The sequence below is a fragment of the Pristiophorus japonicus genome, chromosome 1 (genome assembly GCF_044704955.1).
Source record: "Pristiophorus japonicus isolate sPriJap1 chromosome 1, sPriJap1.hap1, whole genome shotgun sequence".
Lineage (NCBI taxonomy): Eukaryota > Metazoa > Chordata > Chondrichthyes > Pristiophoridae > Pristiophorus > Pristiophorus japonicus.
The window spans coordinates 134,244,759-134,260,274 of record NC_091977.1 but is presented as its reverse complement, the minus strand read 5'-3'; the positions used below and the strand labels follow the sequence as shown (position 1 = coordinate 134,260,274).

Here is a 15,516-nt window from a genome sequence, read left to right as displayed (position 1 = left end):
TAACCAAACTGGTAGCAATGCGGTGGAGGAGGATTTCCTGGAGTGTATTCGGGATGGTTTTCTCGACCAATATGTCAAGGAACCAACTCGCGAGCTGGCCATCCTAGACTGGGTGATGTGTAATGAGAAGGGACTAATTAGCAATCTTGTTGTGCGAGGCCCCTTGGGGAAGAGTGACCATAATATGGTAGAATTCTTTATTAAGATTGAGAGTGACACAGTTAATTCGGAAACTAGAGTCCTGAACTTAAGGAAAGGTAACTTCGACGGTATGAGGCGTGAATTGGCTAGAATAGACTGGGAAAGGATAGTTAAAGGGTTGACGGTGGATAAGCAATGGCAAACATTTAAAGATCACATGGATGAACTTCAGCAATTGTATATCCCTGTCTGGAGTAAAAACAAAATGGGGATGCTGACTCAATCGTGGCTAACAATGGAAATTAAGGATAGTGTTAAAACCAAGGAAGAGGCATATAAATTGCCTAGAAAAAGTAACAAACCTGAGGACTGGGAGAAATTTAGAATTCAACAGAGGAGGACTAAGGGTTTAATTAAGAGGGGGAAAATAGAGTATGAGAGGAAGCTTGTAGGGAACATAAAAACTGACTGCAAAAGCTTCTATAGATATGTGAAGAGAAAAAGATTAGTAAAGACGAATGTAGGTCCCTTGCAGTCAGATTCAGGTGAACAAAGAAATGGCAGACCAATTGAACAAATAGTTCGGTTCTGTCTTCACGAAGGAAGATACGAATAACCTTCCGAATCTACTAGGGGACAATGGGTCTAGTGAGAAGGACGAACTGAAGGATATCCTTATTAGGCGGGAAATTGATGGGATTGAAGGCTGATAAATCTGGAGGGTAGCTAATGTAACACCACTTTTTAAAAAGGGAGGGAGAGAGAAAACGGGTAATTATAGACCGGTTAGCCTGACATCAGTGGTGGGGAAAATGTTGGAATCAATCATTAAGGATGAAATAGCAGTGCATTTGGAAAGCAGTGACAGGATCGGTCCAAGTCAGCATGGATTTATGAAAGGGAAATCATGCTTGACGAGCCTTCTGGCATTTTTTGAGGATGTAACTAGTGGAGTGGACAAGGGAGAACCAGTGGATGTGTATTTGGACTTTCAAAAGGCTTTTGAAAAGGCACAAGAGATTGGTATGCAAAGTCAAAGCATTTGGTATTGGGGGTAATGTACTGACGTGGATAGAGAACTGGTTGGCAGACAGGAAGAAGAGAGTCGGGATAAACGGGTCCTTTTCAGAATGGCAGGCAGTGACTCGTGGAGTGCCGCAGGGCTCAGTGCTGGGACCCCAGCTATTTACAATATACATTAACGATTTGGATGAAGGAATTGAGTGTAATATCTCCAAGTTTGCAGATGACACGAAACTGGGTGGCGGTGTGAGCTGTGAGGGGGACGCTAAGAGGCTGTAGGGTGATTTGGACAGGTTCGGTGAATGGGCAAATGCATGGCAGATGCAGTACAATGTGGATAAATGTGAGGTTATCCATTTTGGGGGCAAAAACACGAAGGCAGAATATTATCTGAATGGCGGCAGATTAGGAAAAGGAGAGGTGCAACGAGACCTGGGTGTCATGGTTCATCAGTCATTGAACGTTGGCATGCAGGTACAACAGGCGGTGAAGAAGGCAAATGGTATGTTGGCCTTCATAGCTAGGGGATTTGAGTATAGGAGCAGGGAGGTCTTACTGCAGTTGTACAGGGCCTTAGTGAGGCCTCACCTGGAATATTGTGTTCAGTTTTGGTCTCCTAATCTGAGGAAGGACGTTCTTGCTATTGAGGGAGTGCAGCGAAGTTTCACCAGACTAATTCCAGGGATGGCTGGACTGTCATATGAGGAGAGACTGGATCAACTGGGCTTTTATTCACTGGAGTTTAGAAGGATGAGAGGGGATCTCATAGAAACGTATAAGATTCTGACAAGACTGGACAGGTTAGATGCGGGAAGAATGTTCCCTATGTTGGGGAGGTCCAGAACCAGGGGACCCAGTCTTAGGATAAGGGGTAGGCCATTTAGGACTTAGATGAGGAGAAACTTGTTCATTCAGTGAGTTGTTAACCTGTGGAATTCCCTGCTGCAGAGAGTAGTTGATGCCAGTTCATTGGATATATTCAAGAGGGAGTTAGATATGGCCCTTAAAGCTAAGGGGATCAAAGGGTATGGAGAGAAAGCAGGAAAGGTGTACTGAGGGAATGATCAACCATGATCTTATTGAATGGTGGTGCAAGCTCGAAGGGCCGAATTGCCTACTCCTGCACCTATTTTCTATGTTTCGAGGAATACCACTATTTCACCCCCAATTCCCTCAGGAGCATCGGATATATCCCTCAACTAACATCACTCGAAAACAGATTATCTGGTCATTACATTGCTATTTGTTGGATCTTGCCATGTGTAAATTGGCTCTCACATTTCCTACTTTACAACAGTTACTATACTTCAAAAGTACATAATTGGTTGTAAAGTGCTGTAGGATGTCCTGAGGTCAGGAAAAGATGCAAGTGTTTATCTATATTTTCCTTCTTTTTTCTCATGTAAAACTATTTTTAAATTGAGTTGCAATCCTGTGAGAGAAGTAAAAAGAGCTTCCATTAGCACCTTTCCGGAGATCTCAAAACACTTTACATCCAATTCATTACTGTAGAAGGGCTGTTTGTGGCACTTTGCTGAGTGTGCATAATGACAATGAGAAAATGACCAGTGCAACTGTTAATGGTGGTGTTAGTTGAGGGACATCAAGGAAATTTTCCTTGCACCACTTTGAACAGTGTGATGAGATTTTTACATCCAGCTGAGCCAGCAAATTGAGCCTCAGTTTAACATCTCATCCGAAAGATGATGCTTCCAACAGCTCAGTAGCCCTCCCTCATTAATGCTCTGAAGTGTCAGTCAAAATTATGTGCTCATGTTCTGGAGTGGGCATGAACTCATGACCGCCTATGGCAAGGTTGATTATAAAAGCAAGGAAGTTGTGATGAACTTTATAAAACACTGTTTGGCCTCAACTGGAGTATTATGTCCAATTCTGGGCACTGCAATTTAGGAAGAATGTGAAGGCCTTAGAGAGGGTGCAGAAAAGATTTACGAGAATGATTCCAGGGATGAGGGACTTCAGTTATGTGGATAGACTGGCGAAGCTGGGGTTGTTCTCTTTAGAGCAGAGAAGGTTGAGAGGAGATTTGATACAGATGTTCAAATCATGAGGGGTCTAGACAGATTAGATAGAGAGGAAACTGTTCCCATTGGCGGAAGGGTTGAGAACCAGATTACACAGATTTAAGGTGATTAGCAAAAGAACCAAAGGTGACATGAGGAAAAACCTTTTTATGCAGTGAGTGGTTATGATCTGGAATGCACTGCCTGAAAGGATGGAGGAGGTAGACTCAATTGTAGCTTTCAAAAGAGATTTGAATAACTACCTGAAGGAAAATAAATTGCAGGCCAAGGAGAAGGGGCGGGGACTAGCTGAAGTGCTCTTGCTGAGAGCCGGCACGGTCTTGCTGGGCCAATTGGCCTCCTTCTGTGCTGTAACCATTCTATGGGCTCAATTTTGGCCAGGAGTTGTTCCGTAATTTTTGGAGTAACTTGGTTTTTCTGGCGTAACTTAAAAATCTCCATTTTCCACAATCAATTTGCACCAGCGTAACTGAGTTAGTTAAGATTTTCTTAGGTTAGTTTTTTTTCTCAAAAGAGGGTGTTACCAGCCACATATGCCAGTTCTGCCCATTTAGGCAACTTTGGGCAGCTAATAGTTACTCCATTTATGCTTAGGCCAGCGAATGTGGCCACTTCAGAAAACCCTTGCGGAGAGTTAAAGAAATCGGCACAGGTAGGTACATCGGTACATTTGGCCTGGGATGGGGGCGGGAAGCAGAGGACCTGCCTGCACCTAAACCACCAAACCTTGCAAACAAAAAGTAAGAATTCAATAAGAAATAAAAAATTGAAGTAAAACCTACTTTCATCTTCAAACTCGGCCCTGGAAGACAGTGGGCCAGCTGGTGTGGGAGGCCACTCGGCCAGGGCTAGGGGCGGGCAGGAGAACTGATAGTGCTCCTGCCTACCGATGATTTCTGTCAGGTCTCCTGCCCGCCCCTAGCCCTGGCCGAGTGGTCTCCCAGTGCGATCGATCTCTTAGAAATCGCACCGGGAGGCCACTCGGCCTGGGCTAGGGGCGGGAGCGATTCCAGTGGCCGGCATCGGGTCCCGCAGAGTGGTTGTAACAAGACATGGAGAGGCTGGGGACGAGGAGCTACTGCGCATGCGCGGACACTCCACTGCGCATGTGCAGACGTCCCGGCACAGTTTTCGGCGCAGAACGCTGGCTCCACCCCCCGACTCGACTGGCTACGCTGCGCGACTACAGGGAAGAGGCTGGACAGCAGCCAAAGTGGGAAGGAAATTTTTTGCCGCATTTCGGAACGGAGAAAAGCGGCGCAACTCCGGTAAGTGCGCCGAAAAATGGGCTCGGCCAAAATTGAGGCCTATGATTCTACAATGAATTCAGCTGCAATATGGTAAATGTTTCAGTCAATTGCAATTGTGATTTCTTTACTACTGTAATATCATAGTAGACATTCTTGCTAAACACTTGAATACCAATGCACTATGTGTTGTTTATGGCTTTCTCACTAATTTAAGGCTTTAAAGGTAAGTGTTCCTGATGCATTCATTAGTGTGCAAAGATGCACCTGTTCAGATTCTACTGAACTCTCCATGATTTGTCTAAAAACCATGTGGTTCCATTTAATAATTCCTGGAAGTAATTCTGTTTACACTTGCATGCTGAACAATAATTTAACGCCAGCTAAATGATTTAAGTTGTCCAGGCTGACCTGTTTGGAAGTTATTCATTAAAATTCTAAAAGATTTACTTATAAAACCGCATTGCTCCATAAATTAACTGAAATCATTTTAAAGCGAAGAAATAAAACAATGTTCCTGCCAGTGATTGTGTTTTGCAGCTGATTTAGTTACAGAACTTTAGAAACATAGAAAATAGGTGCAGGAGTAGGCCATTCGGCCCTTCGAGCATGCACCGCCATTCAATGAGTTCATGGCTGAACATGCAACTTCAGTACCCCATTCCTGCTTTCTCGCCATACCCCTTGATCCCCCTAGTAGTAAGGACTACATCTAACTCCTTTTTGAATATATTTAGTGAATTGGCCTCAACAACTTTCTGTGGTAGAGAATGCCACAGGTTCACAACTCTCTGGGTGAAGAAGTTTCTCCTCATCTCGGTCCTAAATGGCTTTCCCCTTATCCTTAGACTGTGACCCCTGGTTCTGGACTTCCCCAACATTGGGAACATTCTTCCTGCATCTAACCTGTCTAAACCCGTCAGAATTTTAAACGTTTCTATGAGATCCCCTCTCATTCTTCTGAACTCCAGTGAATACAAGCCCAGTTGATCCAGTCTTTCTTGATATGTCAGTCCCGCCATCCCGGGAATCAGTCTGGTGAGCCTTCGCTGCACTCCCTCAATAGCAAGAATGTCCTTCCTTAAGTTAGGAGACCAAAAATGTACACAATACTCCAGGTGTGGCCTCACCAAGGCCCTGTACAACTGTCGTAACACCTCCTTGCCCCTGTACTCAAATCCCCTCGCTATGAAGGCCAACATGCGATTTGCTTTCTTAATCGCCTGCTGTTCGCATACCTGGTTTAAAGAGTGTGGTGATGTCAATTTTGCAGCATTAGTTCAAGATTCTCTAATTTAGATCAGTGTTGTCCTATACAACTCGTCAACTAGGCACCACTTTAGCAATATGCAGTAATTTTAGTAAAGAACACATTGCACATAGTACGGGTGAATGTACTTCATGGGCCAGAAATTGGCCACGTTTGTGTCCGTTTTACTGCCATTTTTTCACGGTAAATGTGTGTTTTTTGGCGCTTAAAAAATTTGGACCATTTTTGTGATGTCACTGGGCGTCAAACGCTCCGATGCCGCCGTTTTTGGAAAATTGGCCAATACCGCCATTTTTTTTTAAAACGCCCAAAAAATGCAAGTCTTACCAGGCCGAATTCACGGTGAAACCAGCACTCACGGCGCCACCTTCAAAAATGGAGCTACAGTTCAGTGAATGAAAGCATTTGGAGGGAAGGCTGCGTTTTACACTTTAGCATTTTGAGAGTTTATACTTTATTTTTAAGGACATTTAAGTTCATTAAAAAGAATGGGGCCTATGCTATCTCTGCCATTATTGCTGGCTGCTTTTTCTATGGAACAGGGACCTGGAAGAAGGCTTATTGAACAGTATTATCAGCGTAATCAAAGAGCTCGCAGACTTATGGGAGGGGGAAACAGCCCTCATACCCGCACCTGTCTGAGGCACAGTGCATTAGATGGCTGCGCTTTTGAAAAGAGGTGGTCACAGAGATATGCCAGCTCATAAAGGCAGCCATACAGCTACAAGCGTGAGGAGAACTGCACTGCCCGTCGAGGTGAAGGTGACTGCGGCACTTGCTTTCTATGCCTCCGGCTCCTTTCAGGCATCAACAGTTCGCTACACATTGCTGCATTCGCCAGGTGACTACTGCACTGTCTGCACGCAGGAAGGACTTAATAAACTTACCAATGACCATGGAGGCACAGAATGAGAGGGCTTTAGGCTTTGCATGAATTGCTGGCTTCCCCAAGGTTCAGGCTGCCACTGATTATACACACATTGCCCTGCGAGCACCTCTTGAGGATCCAGAGGTTTACTGAAAGGGATTCCACTCGCTGAACGTACAGATAGCCTGCGACCACACTCAGCGCATCATGGCAGTAAATGCACAATTTCCAGGGAGCATCCAGGATGCTTTCATCTTGCGTGAGAGCACTGTCTCACAGCTGTTTGAGCGTCAGCCAGAAGGCCAGTGCTGGATTCTGGGGGACAAAGGTTACGGGCTCACCACCTGGCTCATGACCCCCCTCCGCAACCCTCAGACAGAAGCCGAGTATCGCTGCAATAACAGACATATAGCCACACACAACATCGTCGAGAAGATAATCGGACTGCTGAAGCAGTGCTTCCGATGCCTGGACCACTCTGGAGGCTCCCCGCAATACTACCCTCAGCAGGATGCTAAGTTCATTCTGGTGTGCTGCATGCTACACAACTCAGCCAGCATGAGGGGACAGGATTTGCCACCGGGGATTGCAGAATCACTTCAGGAGAAAGGGTGGGAGGAGGAGTAGGACGTGGAACCCATGCCACCACCACCCCCACGACGACAGGGGAGGAGGCCTCGTGCAGCTTTCCCCACTGCGTCAGCAGCTGATAATTCAACGCTTTGCAAGAAGGCTGAATGTCACGTTTCATCATTGAATGTCCACTCTATCCCACCATGTTGACTATTTCCCCCTGTTAATCTTCAAAGGAGACACTGCACAATTTTGGTTTAAGTGAAAAAATAAATTTAAATTTATTAAACATTTGTACAGTTGTACATTAATGAAACTTTGTAAACGTTAATTTAGTAACTTCAATAACATTTTTGAATGTTGAGACTTTTGAAATGTAAACTTTACTTAAATAACAGCAAAACAACAAAAGAACAACCCCTGCACCAAACATCCTTCAGCTGCAGCCACCTTTAACCCCCCACGCCCCCCGGCCCCGTCGATTATTGCTCTTGCCCCTACCCACGTTGGGTCCAAGATGTTTTGCAGCAACGCGCGCAGGTGTTGTTGGGGGAGAGATGTAGGAGACGCCATTGGACCCCCTGGAGAAGCTGGGGCTGTGGAAGGCCCGACTTCTGAGTGGCGAGCCTGTTGCTCAGCCTCACCACTTACTGGCGCTGTGAGTCTGGGTGGCATGACACTGGGGACTGCAGTGCCATGAGTCGAGACCGTCAATTGCCGCTGGGCATTGACAGCCTCGGTGTTCTGCCTTGTTGCAACTACAAGCTATGAAAAACCCTCCCTTACATCCGCAGATAGTGCTGCAATGTTTACGGCGATCCCATCAATGACCTCGAGGAGCTGTCAGCTGAGCTGGATGCTCTCCCCAGATAGTCCCACCAAATCCATTTGTTGTCTGCCTGCCTTTCGGCAGAGCGGCTTTGCCGACTCAGCCTCCGCACAGACGGCATACGGGCTTCTGCCCTGGGTGTGCTTTGCTGCAACCCACTGGAACCAGGGCCTCGAATGCTGGATAACCATGGAATGTGATGTCCTCATCCGACGTACTGGTGGCTGCAGCTGAAGTGGTTAGTGCCTGCGTGGGCTCGCCACGCCCCCCCGCCCCCCCCCCCATGACACTTTGTTCCTCCTGTGGCGGTTTCTCAGCAGGCTGAGGTTGGTGTTCTTGACCATGGCATCCATCGAGCTGTGGGGACTTCCTCTGCTGCATTTGATGACTCGGAATCCACATCTGCAAAATACAAAACAACAGATGACTGGTTAGCTGCAGGGGAGGGGGCAGGGTGACAACAGTAGGCTCACATAGTGCAGGCTCATTTGAACCACTACTGCATTACATGTCGACGACTGACCATACATTGCATTAATTGAACCCTAGCCCGTAGATCAGTACATCGCATAAACCGAAGCCTAGTCCACAGACAGTACATAACATTGAGCCAACCCAGACCATGGATTTAGCAGGACTTGCCCTCGCTCTCCAACATGGGGTTAGCACCCCCACGGGTAGTCGATATCTGCGCGGCACCCATCAGACCTGCCACGCCACTTGAAGGTGGGTGAGTGGGTCCAGTTTTGCCGGACAGCTGCCTGTTTTACGCTGCTCTCGGTTGTGGGACATCTTTCCCACGCTTTATAGCAGATAGGTGTAGTTTTCTACGACCCTTCCTCGAGATCTCCCCCCATCTGCCTTGTACAGCAGTGATCAGGGCCTCATTTGCATCTTGAGTGAATTTCCTAGGCCTCTTGCTGAATCACCCTGCATTTTTAATTTTTGATTAACTGTTTCTGAACTGTGCTGAAGTCTGCAGATTTTTTAATCCCCTCTCAAAACAGGCTGATTCAGCCCTGGGTGTACTGCACATGCGCGGGCGCACCCTGGAAGGTGCCAGAAGGATCGGGAGAAAAAAATGGGGGGGGATTTTGCGCATGTGCAGAACGGGCGTTTTTTTTACCAGCGAGAAATTGAGTTTCGGCGCGCAAAAAACAGCGCACTTTTACCACTATAGTGATCGTCAAAAAGCGTTAGGCCAATTTTACGCGTTTATTTTTTGACGCTATTTGAGCGCTTAAAAAAACGACATTATATGCAATTAGTGCCAAAAAATGGTATTTGGCCAGTTTCTAGCCCATGTGTATATTTACTTAACATCTACCACCATTCAATACAAAACTTTGGAGTCTTTCTCTTTCACCAAAATTTGGAATTCTGGCATGAATTTATCAGACACAGCACATCTCAGTGTAGCTTCTAGGTTTTTGTCCAGCAGTTGCGAGCGGTACTTCGACTTCAGCAGAGTGATTGCTGAGAATGTTGACGCTTGCATTGAGACATGCCAGACCTGCCCCAGCTCCCTGTCCAGAACATGATTGGATGCTGCTTGATCTTTACCATGACTTGCCCTGTTGGATTGGAGTTGCGCATTATTATTTGGACTTGCTTTCTTCTGTTGGCTTGGACAAGTTGACCACAATAACAGCTGCCTGTTGTTGGTATTTCCATGGTGCTGAAGTCTTCTGCTTTCAGCTGTGGTATACACCATTTTAGCAGATCAGTAAGTAGTAATTAAAGAAGTAAAGTACGCAACAATCAAAAAATACTCGCACACTCTGCTTCTCATCTTACCATTGTACCAACAAACTCATAAAAAGGTTAAAGTGCACATGCATACACTATGTAAATAATGAGAACTGAGATCACATGCCCAACAACTATCTCATTTTTTATTTACAGATCAAAACTACAATTAGCCATGTATGGCTCGTCTGCCGTCTAACAAAAACACTAATTCATTTACAGTCCTCCCTCTGATGCATGAAGTATATATGAGAAATTGTTAATGTTTTCACAAAGCCTGCAAATTCGCAAATCAAATGTGCGGGATCATAGATGTGATTTGTGTTTCTTATTGCTACATGCTGTCTGAAATTAGACTTATAAAGTTTATTTTTCTTTCAAAATGGATACTAATTACGATGTCCAATTAGTGTCATGGTCAGCTAAATTCCGACCATACCCCATGTGAACAGTGTAATCAGTATTCTTTCAATTTATTTTATACTTTAAATGATAAGCTGGTGTCTGGTTTAATTTAAGTACTTGCAGTTTCAAATGAGCATCAGCAAAACTTTTAAAAGTAAGAAGAAATCTGTTGGTGAAAAATTCAGCATCTTTAGTCAGAGGTCGTCTTGGTTTTTCTGTGTCAGAAATTGGTGTAGAAATTAGATTGATGCAGCTCATCCTTTTGCTTGGCTTGGATCTTTATAATTCTATTGTGCCAAGTGTAAGCTTGTTCAATTGGTAACACTTTTGCTTCTGAATCAGAATGAAGCACATACTCTAGGCTAATGCTTCTGTGCAGTACTGAGAGTGCTGCATTGTTGGAGGTGCTATCGTTTGGATGAGACTTTAACCTGAGGCGCTATCTGCCTGTTCAGTGGATGAAAAATATCCAATGTCACTTTGTTCAAGAAAAGAAGGACTAGGAACATAGAACATAGAAATTTACAGTGCAGAAGGAGGCCATTTTGGCCCATCGTGTTCACACCAGCTGACAAAGAGCCACACGGCCCTTGTTCAGCAGCCCTGAAGGTTACATATATATGTATGAACAATGGTGGACAGGTAAAGAGCATCCGGCCCAACCAGTTCGCCCCACACAACTGCGATACCCCATGTATTGCAACATTTTACACTGTAGTCTCCTGGAAGAGGCAAAAAAACAGAAGAAAGGCCAGGCCAATTGGGGAAAAAAATCTGGGAAAAGTCCTCTCCGACCCATCCAGGCGATCGAAACTAGTGCAGGAGATCACTCTTGCCGTATTAGATTCCATGATATACTTACCATTGTGTCTGCGCCGTCCAACAAGAGGTTACTCGTTCGAAAGACCGCCTATGATTATGATGATGATGATGATCCAGTCTAATCCCACTTACCAGCTCTAGGTCTGTAACCCTTACACCACTTCAAGTGCACATCCAAGTACCTTTTAAATGTGGTGAGGGTTTCTGCCTCCAGCATCCTTCCAGACAGCGAGTTGCAGACCCCCACAGCCCTCTGTGTCAAGAAGCTTCCCCTGAAATCCCCTCTAAACCTTCCACCAATCATCTTAAACCTATGCCCCCTCGTAATTGACCCCTCCAACAAGGGAAATAGGCCCTTGCTATCCACTATATCCAGGCCCCTCAAAATGTTATACACCTCAATGAAGTCTCCCCTCAGCCTCTGTTCCAAGGAGAACAAATCCAGCCTATCCAATCTAGCTAAGATTCTCCATTCCAGGCAGCATCCTTGTAAATCTCCTCTGCACCCTCTCTCGTGCAATCACATCCTTCCTAAAATACGGCGACCAGAACTGCACGCAGTATTCCAGCTGTGCCCTAACCAGTGTATTATACAATTTAAGCATAACCTCCCTGCTCTTGTATTCTACGCCACGGCCAATAAAGGCAAGTATGCCTTCTTAACCATCTTATCCACCTGGCCTGCTACTTCCAGGGATCTGTGGACAAGCACTCTAAGGTCCCTTTGTTCGCATTGGTGGTCATTTTCCAACATTCTAAAGACTCTGGATCAGTTCCTATGGATTGGAGGGTAGTTAATGTAACACCACTTTTTAAAAAAGGAGGGAGAGAGAAAACAGGGAATTATAGACCGGTAGTGGGGAAAATGTTGGAATCAATTATTAAAGACGTAATAGCAGCGCATTTGGAAAGCAGTGACAGGATCGGTCCAAGTCAGCATGGATTTATGAAAGGGAAATCATGCTTGACAAATCTTCTAGAATTTTTTGTGGATGTAACTAGTAGAGTGGACAAGGGAAAACCAGTGGATGTGGTGTATTTGGACTTTCAAAAGGCTTTTGGCAAGGTCCCACACAAGAGATTAGTGTGCAAAATTAAAACACATGGTATTGGGGGTAATGTATTGACGTGGATAGAGAACTGGTTGACAGACAGGAAGCAAAGAGTAGGAATAAACGGGTCCTTTTCAGAATGGTAGGCAGTGACTAGTGGGGTCCGGAAGGTTCAGTGCTGGGACCCCAGCTATTTACAATATACATTAATAATTTGGACGAAGGAATTGAATGTAATATCTCCCAAGTTTGCAGATGACACTAAGCTGGGTGGCAGTGTGAGCTGTGAGGAGGATGTTAAGAAGCTGCAGGGTGACTTGGACAGGTTAGGTGAGTGGGCAAATGCATGGCAGATTCAGAAGAATGTGGATAAATGTGAGGTTATCCACTTTGGTGGCAAAAACAGGGAGGCAGAATATTATCTGAATGGCGACAGATTAGGAAAAGGGAAGGTGTAACAAGACCTGGGTGTCATGGTACATCAGTCATTGAAAGTTGGCATGCAGGCACAGCAAGCGGTGAAGAAGGCAAATGGCATGTTGGCCTTCATAGCGAGAGGATTTGAGTACAGGAGCAGGGAGGTCTTACTACACTTGTACAGGGTCTTGGTGAGGCCACACCTTGAATATTGTGTACAGTTTTGGTCTCCTAATCTGAGGAAGGACATTTTTGCTATTGAGGGAGTACAACGAAGGTTCACAAGTCTGATTCCCGGGATGGCAGGACTGACATATGAAGAAAGACTGGATCGACTAGGCTTATATTCACAGGAGTTTAGAAGAATGAGAGGGGATCTCATAGAAACATATAAAATTCTGACTGGATTGGATTCTGATGTTGGGGAAGCCCAGAACCAGGGGTCACAGTCTAAGGATAAGGGGTTAGCCATTTAGGACCGTGATGAGGAGAAACTTCTTCACTCAGAGAATTGTGAACCTGTGGAATTCTCTACCACAGAAAGTTGTTGAGGTCAGTTCGTTGGATATATTCAAAAGGGAGTTAGATGTGGCCCATACAGCTAAAGGGATCAAGGGGTATGGAGAGAAAGCAGGAATGGGGTACTGAAATTGCATGATCAGCCATGATCATATTGAATGTGGTGCAGGCTCGAAGGCTCGAAGGACCGAATGGCCTACTCCTGCATCTATTTTCTATGTTTCTTCTACACTATTGTGGCCTACTGCTTAATGCGTATACCCTTTCCTTATTAGCCCTCTCCAAGTGCATTACCTCACACTTCTCCGAATTAAATTCCATTTGCCACTGTTCTGCCCACCTGACCAGTAGATTGATATACTCCTGCAGTCCATGACTTTCCTCTTCATTATTAACCACACAGCCAATTTTAGTGTCATCTGCAAACTTTTTAATCATCGCCACTATATTCAAATCTAGATCATTGACGTATACCACAAAAAGCAAGGGACCCAGTACTGAGCCCTGCGTAACCCCACTGGAAACATCCAGTCACAAAAACATCCATCAACCATTATAATCCCTTAGCTTCCTACCGCTAAGCTAATTTTGGATCCAACTTGACACTTTGCCCTAGATCCCATGGGCTTTTACTTTCATGACCAGTCTGCCACATGGGACCTTATCTAAAACTTTGCTAAAGTCCATATACACTATGTCATATGCACTACCCTCATCGACCCTCCTGGTTACGGCCTTGAAAAATTCAATCAGGTTAGTCAAACACAATTTCCCTTCACAAATCCGTGCTGACTGTCCCTGATTAATCCTTACTTTTCTAAATGTAGATCTATCCTGTCCTTCAAGATTTTTTCCAATAATTTTCCCACCACTGAGGTTAGGCTGACAGGCCTGTACTTACTCGGCTTATCCCTTTCTCCCTTCTTAAACAAGGGTACCACATTAGCAGTCCTCCGGCACCATGCCTGAATCCAAAGAGGACTGGAAAATGATGGTCAAAGCCCCTGCTATTACGTCTCTTGCCACGCTTAACAGCCTGGGGACTTATCCACTTTTAAAGCTGCCAAACCCCTCCCAATACCTCCTCTCTCACTATGTCTGTTTCGTCCAGAACTTCACACTCCTCCTCGATAGCAGTATCTACATTGCCCCTTTCCTTTGTGAAAACAGACACAAAGTATTCATTAAGAAGCATGCCTACATCTTCCGTCTCCACACACACATTACCCTCATGGTCTCTAATAGACCCTACCCTTTCTTTAGTTATCCTCTTGCTCTTAATGTATTTCTAAAACATCTTTGGGGTTTTCCTTGATTTTACTTACCAAGAATTTTTCATGCTCTCTCTAAGCATTCCTAATATCCTTTTTAATCTCTCCTAGTATCCTGGCCAACATTCATCCCTCAACCAATACCATCAAACTGGTCTTCATCTTTTTGCTGTTCATGGAACCTTTATGCGTTCAAACTGTCTGCTGCATTTTTTTTATTAGTTCCTGGGATGTGGGTGTCGCTGACAAGCCAGTGTCTGGACTGCAGTATGTGGGAGTTTGTGGGCAGCGAGACTGTCCCAAGCAAACATCTCCATGTCGAGTCTCTCTGGCTTAGAGTCATTGAGCTGGAATGCAAATTGGAGAAACTCTGGCACCTAAGGGAGGGGGAGGAATTTCTGAACAGTTTTATCCAGAATACAGTCACACCCCAGAGGAAAGCAAATGTTCAGGAATGGGTGGGTGTGACTTTTAGGGAGCTGGATAACGGGGATTTACGAGAGGTTGAGAAGGAGATCCCGCTACCTGTGAGGACAAGGAGAAAGACTGCAGGGAGGACAGCCACAATGTAGACCAAGACGCCATGACTCAGAAGGCTGTCCAAGGAGGAAAGAGCAGAATAGAAATGTGGTAGTGATAGGGGGTTCTTTAATTAAAGGGATAGATAGTGTCCTTGCAGCCAAGAACGAGAATCCTGAAGGGTGTGTTACCATGATGGTTGCAGAGGAACTTGGAAAGGGAGGGGGTAAATCCAGTTGTCATGGTCCATGTTGGAACAAACGACTTGGGTAGAACAGGGAGGAGGTTCTGCTGAGGGAGTATCAGGAGTTAGGCTCTAAATTTAAAAAGCAGGACCTCAAGGGTAATAATCTCTGGATTATTGGCATAGAAACAGACAGATCAGGAGAATTAAAACGTGGCTAAAGGTCTGGTGTGGGAAAGAGGGGTTCATTTTCATGGGACACTGGCACCAGTTCTGGGACAGGAAAAAGCTGTACCAACGGGGCAGGCTCCACCTGAACCAGGATGGGACCCATGTCCTAGCGGAAAGGGTAAATAGAGAGGTGGTGAAGTCTTTAAACGAGTAAAATGGGGGAGGGATCTTCAAGAAACGTAACCAGCCTAAATATAAATAAAACAGGAAAAGAAAACAAAAGAAAAGAATGTCTTGGATTTATATAGTGCCTTTCACGACCACCGGACGTCTCAAAGTGCTTTATACCCAATTAAGTACTTTTGGAGTGTAGTCACTGTTGTAATGTAGGAAACGCGGGAGCCAATTTGC

At 45.2% G+C, this 15,516-nt stretch overlaps 1 protein-coding gene across 1 annotated transcript in view; it reads left to right on the top strand.

Moving 5' to 3' along the window:
* srfbp1 (serum response factor binding protein 1) overlaps window positions 1-15,516 on the top strand; it is a 307,607-nt gene that overhangs the window by 52,057 nt on the left and 240,034 nt on the right. The window lies entirely within an intron of this gene.